Genomic DNA, 8,454 nt, shown 5'->3' with positions numbered 1-8,454 from the left:
GAATGACCTTGAGTTTTTGATCCTCCTGCCTCTACCTCCTCAAATGCTAAGATTTCAGATCTGTGCTACCACACTTGGTTTTTGCAGGGCTGGGGGATTAAACCAAGAGTTTGGTATATGCTGGGCAATTGCTCTACCAACTGAGTTACTTCTGCAGCTCCTCTGCTAACGTCTTGAAGAATCCCTGTAGTGGGTTGTTTCCCATTACTCTTCCCTCCCTCTATGCATACCCATCGCCATGTCTCTCACCAGAGAGGTGTCTATTTTCCTTATCATTCTGCAGGGCTCTCCTGACCAACTTGATGTGGCCTGGAATGTAACAGCCTACCAGTTCATTCTAAGCCGAAGCTACAGACTTTTCCACTAGCTAGCCTACCCCAGGGAGCCAGTTGGTCTCAGAAAAGTTAGAAGACATTTCAGATTGGACTAACTGAGTTTCAGAAACGAAGCTGACCACCAGACCTGTGGGTCATGCTTAGGGTCATTCTTAGGGTCATACACTGCCGAACATTGGCCTGGTCTTCGTTACTGGGAAGTGGCTGACTTAGACAGCTAGTGCCCACCTCTCCTCTGCTCCTCCACATTTTGTCTCTGACATTACTACTGGACATTTTGCCTGCAGAGCAACAGTCGTTACAAAGAACAGGGGAAAGAAAAAGAAACAGAACATGGAAATATTAAGCCTACACCTTTCCTTCTGAACCTGCTTCTGCTAAATTCTCTAGTCTGTCCAGGAATGTTAGCTTAATTTCAGAGGTCATATTAATAACAGGCTCCCTGAGGAACATGTGTGCCTTTAGTACGGGTGTGCCTCCAGTACAGTGGGGACCACACTGCCTAGGCTCAGCACCTCCTTTTGCCACTGATTTGCCTAGGTATGCTTGGAAAAATAACTTTTCTTTCCTAAACTCTTCAGTTTTTTTAACTGAAAAATGGGTATTTTTTTCATAGCATCATCTGCAGGTTTATATGAAAAAACTATGTCAAGTGTTTAATGCAGTGGCCAGCCATTAGCAAGTGTTCCTGGACCCAGTTAGCTGCTCTTATTTTTACATATTGTAACACAAAAGGCATTGAGTGATTCTTTAAAGAGATGACTCATCCCCTCGCTCAAATTTCCATCCATTTTTCTCTATTATGCCTTTGGTAAAGAAGCCTTTCCAAATCATACTTTTGTGCAGAAAAATAATCATCTAGTAAGCCATGACCCTTGAATTGTGGCTCTGCTTCTTCCATTAGCTTGCCGAGTGACCTTGAAGAAGGCTTCCTCATTGTCTGGGTCTCGGGTCCCCTCCGGAAGAAGGCTTCCTCATTGTCTGGGTCTCCGGTTCCCTCCGGTGAGAGATCAGGGTTGAACTCATTTCCAAGGACTCTTGGTGTTCATCACTCTCCAAAGTTCCTTTGGAAAAGATCTGGAAGAGTTGAAAAGAGCTTTCACAAAAAAACCAATTATGGTTCTGGGATAATAAGGGACGACGCTTTCTTCTCATAGAAGTCAGGTGTGGAATTGCCTCACAGAACGCTTGAACTGAAGAGACCTCAGAAAACTTCCGGTCCAATGATCTCACTTTACAGAAGAAAAAGTAATATTCCAGCATCACCAAATTGCTGAACACAAAGGCATTAGTATATTCAAAAACATACTTGTTGAACATCTTGGACTTGGGGCGCTGGTTAGGTCGAGTGCCTCTTCATAGCCACCATCCCTAGTTGGGGAAAACTGGTGAATGTATGTTTGCCATACCTGTGCCCACAAATGGTTGTGCTGAGTGCTAACGGGGAGCTGAGAGACATGCTTAATATGATCTTGGGTATGGGAAGGATATAACAAATAAGAGTTAGGTCCCCTTCATTGGAAGCCGGTCTTCTAACTCATCCAGTCCTCATAATGACCCTGTAAGTTCAGTACTCTCTTCACCATTCCCGTTGACTGGGGAAGGAACTGAGACCCAGAAAAGTTGTCTTCTTGCTCTTTCTCTCGGGCCCGTGGCGTCGGCAAGATGGGCAAGTGTCGTGGTCTCCGTACTGCCAGGAAGCTCCGCAGCCACCGAGGGACCAGAAGTGGTATGACAAACAATACAAGAAAGCCCACTTGGGCACAGCCCTGAAGGCCAATCCTTTTGGAGGTGCCTCTCATGCCAAGGGAATCGTGCTGGAAAAAGTAGGAGTTGAAGCCCAGCAGCCAGATTCTGCTATCAGGAAGTGTGTCAGGGTGCAGCTCATCAAGAACGGCAAGAAGATCACAGCTTTCGTCCCCAATGATGGTTGCTTGAACTTCATTGAGGAAAACGATGAAGTTCTGGTTGCTGGATTTGGTCGAAAGGGTCATGCTGTAGGTGATATTCCTGGAGTCCGCTTTAAGGTTGTTAAAGTAGCCAACGTGTCCCTTTTGGCCCTGTACAAAGGCAAGAAGGAAAGACCAAGATCCTAAATTTTGACAGTGGAAGCACAGTAATAAATTTTCCTATTCTAAGAAAAAAAAAGTTGTCTTCTTTCAGCTCCAGCAAGTGGCAAATGGGAAAACTGGACTGTGAGCTCCTGTCACGTGGGCCCAGAATCTGTGTCCTCACCCCGTTATCCTGGCCTTCTAAAGACATCAACAGAGCTGTTACCTGCATGATAACTATCCGGAGAGAAAACCGGGCCAGAGGAAATGCCACTGAAAGTGGAGCCATCCTGAAGGGGAGCATAAGTGTCATGTGTCCCTTCAGCTACCCAATAGAAAGTGTGTGTGTGTGTCCATACTGGTAGGCCTGGGTATGGGTTAACCAACATGCTAGTGTGCATACTCATACGTGTGTGGTGTCTATTTATAGGGATGTATGTTTCTCTCACCATGCTTGTTTCAGTGTGTTCTGTGAGTGTGTCTGTTTGTATTGTCACATGTGAGTGTGTGGTAGTGGTGGAGGTATAGATGGGACAGATAAGTGACCAGAACTCAGATTGTGGGGGCTCTCTATAACACAGTGCCCAGGTGAATCATTCAACTTATTGACACTATTTGCTCATTGATAACACTCATTGAGCACTTAGGTGTCAGGAACTGCTCCAGATGTCAGGGGTGAAACAGTGATCACAAACACTGTCCCTGTCCATAGGGAATTTACATTCTGGTGAGAAGAGCGATATATAACACCATGTAGAGATAAGCCCCTAAAGAAAAAATTCCATTCAGGGGAGAGATGATGGGGACGGCCATTTGGGCGGAGGCCTCCTCCATCATCTCCCAGGAAGTGAAATCATAGGCCTAGGGTATGAAAGAGGAGAACATTCCATGGGGCGAAACAGCAGTGCAAAGGTCCTGAGGCGAATGTGATCTTGGCCTACTTAAGGCCTGCACATTTGTCAAGAGCTCTGGGATGAGGTGGAGAAGGGCAGAGGGGAGGGTGCCAAAATTAGGGTCATAGCTGGAGCCCCTTCCTTTAAGGCTCTGCAGCCATGGTGAAGATTTTAGATTATGTCCCTTGGGCAATGTGGAGATACTGAAGAAACCACACTCCTGTGAACAAAATTGGAAAGACTTTGGGCAGTTATACTTCTAAGATAACACCCCTTCCCTGCTTCCATCTAGAGAATGAAAATGAAGGTTGATTTTTCTTTCCAATGTCACATGCAATTCCTATTCCAAAAAAAGCAATCTGTTTTCATGACATTTTCACATACCAATTGATTATTCTTTTGTTTTAAAACCTTCCAATATAGTTAGGCTTGATCCCAATCAAGCAAGCCATTTCATAAAGCCCACTTAGGTGTTCGGTGGGAGGAGGCTATCACCATTTTACAGACTTTAGGAGCACACCCTGCACAAACAGGTACGGTACAGTTTCTGAACAGCCATGTCACTTGGCAAGCGTGCCTTATCATATCATTTAATCCATTCATGAACTCTCTGAAAAATGTGCTAGGCATATTTTATTTATAGGGAGCATGAGACTTTGAAAGTTCACACAATTAGCCCAAAGTCACACAGCTACTTAGTGACATCTCAGCTCGAAAGCCAAAAGCAATTTCTAAAAGGAGTTCACACTTTTGCTCACAAGTGCACACTCGTGAGTGGTGCTCCTGGAATCAGTGGCTGGAGGAAGTCCACGGGAAGGTGGACTTGGGCAGACCATGGACAGTGTAGGTCGGGGGAGCGCTGAGCTAGAATACTAAACAGTAGTGTCATGGCCTGTGTTGCCACTAATGTGCCATCTGTCTACAAGGCTAGGCTGGACTGGCCCCTGGGCTAGCCCTTGTTGCTTCAGCAGTGTTCCTAGTGCGAGTGGACATGCAGCTGGGATCAGTCACAGGGAGACTCAAAACATCTGAGTATCCTCTTGAGAGGTCCCACTTACGGATATGAGTGCTGGAATGGATAAGAGTTCTGCAGACCCTTGCTTCCCAGCCAACACCACTTTTGTAAGTTTCCGTGGACACTAAGATCTCTGTGAATGTGGTAAATTGGCTCTTGGCTATTAGTGGTTAGTGGGAGAAAAGAAGGCTGCCTCTTTGGCTGTGGGCCCTAGGGGGTTGGTCATGCCTTGAACTTCTTGTCAGAACAAAAGAGAAGGCCAGGTGGGATTCGAAGATAGCACTATCCCTTCAGACTGGCCTTTGGATTCTAACAGGCTGCTGTCATATCAGCTTCTTTGAAAGGATACCACTGACAATGCATTCATCGGGCATGCTACTTTCAGGTCTGGGAGTCAGGTGATGGGATTAGGAAAGATGTGAAGAGTCATGATTATAAAACAGAAGAGAACTTTTCAGAGTTGTCCTCTCAGGGAGAAACCAAGGTCAAACTTATTTAATCAAACCCAAATCAACCCTCTGTAATCCAATTAAATCTATTTTTTTAAAATTTCATTGTTTTTTATTGAGCTCTACATTTTTCTCTGTTCCCCTCCCTGCCTCTTCCTTTCCCCTTCAACCTTCTCCCATGGTCCCCATGCTCCCAATTTACTCAGAAGATCTTGTCTCTTTCTACTTCCCATGTAGATTAGATCTATATATGCCTTTCTTAGGGTCCTCATTGTTGTCTAAATTCTCTGGGATTGTGAATTGTAGGCTGGTTTTCTTTGCTTTATGTTTAAAAACCACTTATGAGTGAGTACATGTGATAATTGTCTTTCTTGGTCTGGATTACTTCACTCAAAATAATATTTTCTAGATCCACCCTTTTGCCTGCAAACTTCAAGATGCCGTTATTTTTTTTTTCTGCTTTGTAGTACTCCATTGTGTGTACCATATTTTCCTTATCCATTCTTCAGTTGAGGGGCATCTAGGTTGTTTCCAGGTTCTGGCTATGACAAACAATGCTGCTATGAACATAGTTGAGCACATGCTCTTGTGGCACGATTAAGCATCCTTTGGATATATATCCAAAAGTGATATTACTGGGTCTTGAGGAAGGTTGTTTCCTAATTTTCTGAGAAATAGCCACTCTGACATACAAAGGGGCTGTACCAGCTTGCACTCCAACCAGCAATGTAGGAGTGTTCCCTTTTCCCGACAACATCTCCAGCATAAATTGTCATCAGTGTCTTTGATCTTAGCCATTCTTACAGGTGTAAGATGGAATCTCAGAGATGTTTTGATTTGCATTTCTCTGATGACTAAGTGATGGAGGAAGGTCATTGGTTAATTAAATAAAGAAGCTGCTTGCCCTCATAGGTTAAAACATAGGTGGGAGGAGTAAACAGAACAGAATACTGGGAGGAAGAGGAAGTGAGCTCAGAGACTCGACAGCTCTCCTCTCGGGGGCAGATGCCTCAGAGAGATGCCATGCCCCGCTCCCGGGCAGACACACGTGATGAAGCTCCGACCCAGGATGGACGTAGGCTAGAATCTTCCCAGTAAGACCGGTGCTCACAGATTATTAGAGATGGGTTAGTCCAGGTGAGAGAGTTAGCCTAGAAGAGGCTAGATAGAAATGGGCCAAGCAGTGATTAAAAGAATACAGTGTCTGTGTAATTATTTCGGGTAAAGCTAGCCGGAGGTGGCCGGGGTGCTGGGGACGCAGCCCCGCCGCTCCTAACACTACAACTAAGGATGTTGAACATTTCATTAAGTGTCTTCCAGCCATTTTATATTCTGCTGTTGGAAGTTCTCTGTTTAGGTCTGTACTCCATTTTTTTTTAATTGGGTTATTTGTTCTTTTGATGACCAATTTCTTGAGTTCTTTGTATATTTTGGAAATCAGTGCCCTGTCTGATATGGGGTTAGTGAAGATCTTTTCCCATTCTATAGGCTGTCATTTTGTCTTGTTGACCGTCTCCTTTGTTTTACAAAGCTTTTCAGATTCAGGAGGCCCAGTTTATTAATTGTTTCCCTCATTGTCTGTGCTACTGGGGTTATATTTAGGAAGTGGTCTGCTGTGCCAGTGTGTTTAAGTGTACTTCCCACTTTCTCTTCTATGAGGTTCAATGTGGCTTGCTTTATGTTGAGGTCTTTGATCCATTTTGACTTGAGTTTTGTGCATGGTGATAGATATGAGTCTATTTTCATTCTTCTACATATTGATATCCAGTTATGCCAACACTGTTTGTTAAATATGTTTTCTTTTTCCATTTGATATATTTTGCTTCTTTGTCAAAAAATGAGGTGTTTGAAGGTGTATGGATTAATATCAGGGTCTTCTATTCATTTCCATTGGTCCTCCTGTCTGTTCTTATGCCAATACCAGGCTGTTTTCAGTACTGTAGCTCTGTAGTAGAGTTTCAAGTCAGGGAATGTGTTGCCTCCAGAAGTTCTTTTCTTGTACAAGATTGTTTTGGCTATCCTGGGTTTTCTACTTTTTCATATGAAGTTGAATATTGCTCTTTTGAGGTCTTTGAAGAATTTTGCTGGCATTACGTTGAATCTCTAGATTGCTTTTGGTAAGATTGCCATTTTTACTATGTCAATTCTGCCTACCCAAGAGGATGGGAGATCTTTCCACTTTCTGGTGTCTTCTTAAATTTCTTTCTTCAAAGATTTAAAGTTCTTGTCATACAAGCCTTCCACTTGTTTGGTTAGTTACTCTGAGATAGTTTATGCTGTTTGTGGCTATTGTGAAGGGTGATATTTCTCTGATTTATTTCTCAGCCCATTTGTCATCTGTGTACAGGAAGGCTACTGGTTTTTTCTTTTTTTGAGTTAATTTTGTATCCTGCTGTATTACTGAAAGTGTTTATGAGTTGTAGAAGTTCCTTGGTAGAATTTTTGGGGTCTCTTATGTAAACTATCATATCATCAGCAAATAGTGAGAGTTTGGCATCTTCTTTTTCAATTTGTATCCCCTTGATCTCCTTTTGTCATGTTATTGCTCTAGCTAGGACCTCAAGAACTATATTGAATAGATATGGAGAGAGTGGACAACCTTGTCTTGTGCCTGATTTCAGTGGGATCCCTGGGAGTTTATCTCCATTTAGTTTGATGTTGGCTGTTGGCTTGCTATATATTGCCTTTATTATGCTTAGGCATGTTTCTTGTATCCCTGCTCTCTCCAAGACCTTTATCATGAAGGGATGGTGTGTTTTGTCGAAAGTTTTTTCAGCATCTAATGAGATGATCATGTGCTTTTTATTCTCAGTTTGTTTATATGGCGAATTACATTGACAGATTTTCATATGTTGAACCATCCCTGCATCTCTGGGATGAAGCCGATTTGATCATGGTGGATGATGGATCTGATGTGTTCTTGTATTTGATTTGCCAGTATTTTATTGAGTATTTTTTTCATCAATGTTCATGAGTGAGATTTATCTGTAATTCTCTTTCTTAGTAATGTCCTTCTGTGGTTTGGGTATCAGGGTAATTTTAGCCTCATAAAAGGAGTTTGGCCATGTTTCTTCTATTTCTATTGTGTGGAACAATTTGAGGAGTATTGGTATTAGTTCTTCTTTGAAAATCTTTTGAATTCTGATCTGAAACCATCTGGTCCTGAGATACTTTTGTTTGGGAGACTTTTGATGACTGTTTCTATTTCTTCAGGAGTTATAGGTCTGTTCAATTTGCTTATCTGGTCTTGATTTAATTTTGGTAAGTGATATTTATCCAGAAAGTTGTCCATTTCCTTTAAGTTTTCCAATTTTGTGGAGTACAGGGTTTTGAAATATGACCTGATGGCTCTCTGTATTTATTCCACATCTGTTGTTATGTCCCCTTTTTCATTTCTGATTTTGTTAATTTGGATATTCTTTCTCTGCCTTTTGATTAGTTTAGATAAAGGTTTGTCTATTTTGTTGATTTTCTCGAAGAATCAACTCTTTGTCTCATTGATTCTTTGTATTGTTTTCTTTGTTTCTATTTTGTTAATTTCAGCTCTCAATTTGATTATTTCCTGCCTTCAAGTTCTCTTGGGTGAGTTTGCTTCTTTTTGTTCTAAAGTTTTCAAATGTTCTGTTAATTCACTAATATGGGATTTTTCCAGCTTCTCTATATAGGCATTTAGTGCTATGAACTTTCCTCTGAACACTGCTTTCCTTGTGT

The 8,454-nt window shown here is 42.3% G+C and overlaps 1 pseudogene; it reads left to right on the top strand.

The window, feature by feature from the left end:
• Nucleotides 1-1,975: 1,975 nt before the first annotated feature.
• Nucleotides 1,976-2,483, top strand: LOC101988909 (annotated as a pseudogene).
• Nucleotides 2,484-8,454: the final 5,971 nt, after the last annotated feature.

The sequence above is a fragment of the Microtus ochrogaster genome, chromosome 10 (genome assembly GCF_000317375.1).
Source record: "Microtus ochrogaster isolate Prairie Vole_2 chromosome 10, MicOch1.0, whole genome shotgun sequence".
Lineage (NCBI taxonomy): Eukaryota > Metazoa > Chordata > Mammalia > Rodentia > Cricetidae > Microtus > Microtus ochrogaster.
Note: the sequence above shows the minus strand (reverse complement) of the source record. Positions and strands in the feature narration are given on the sequence as shown.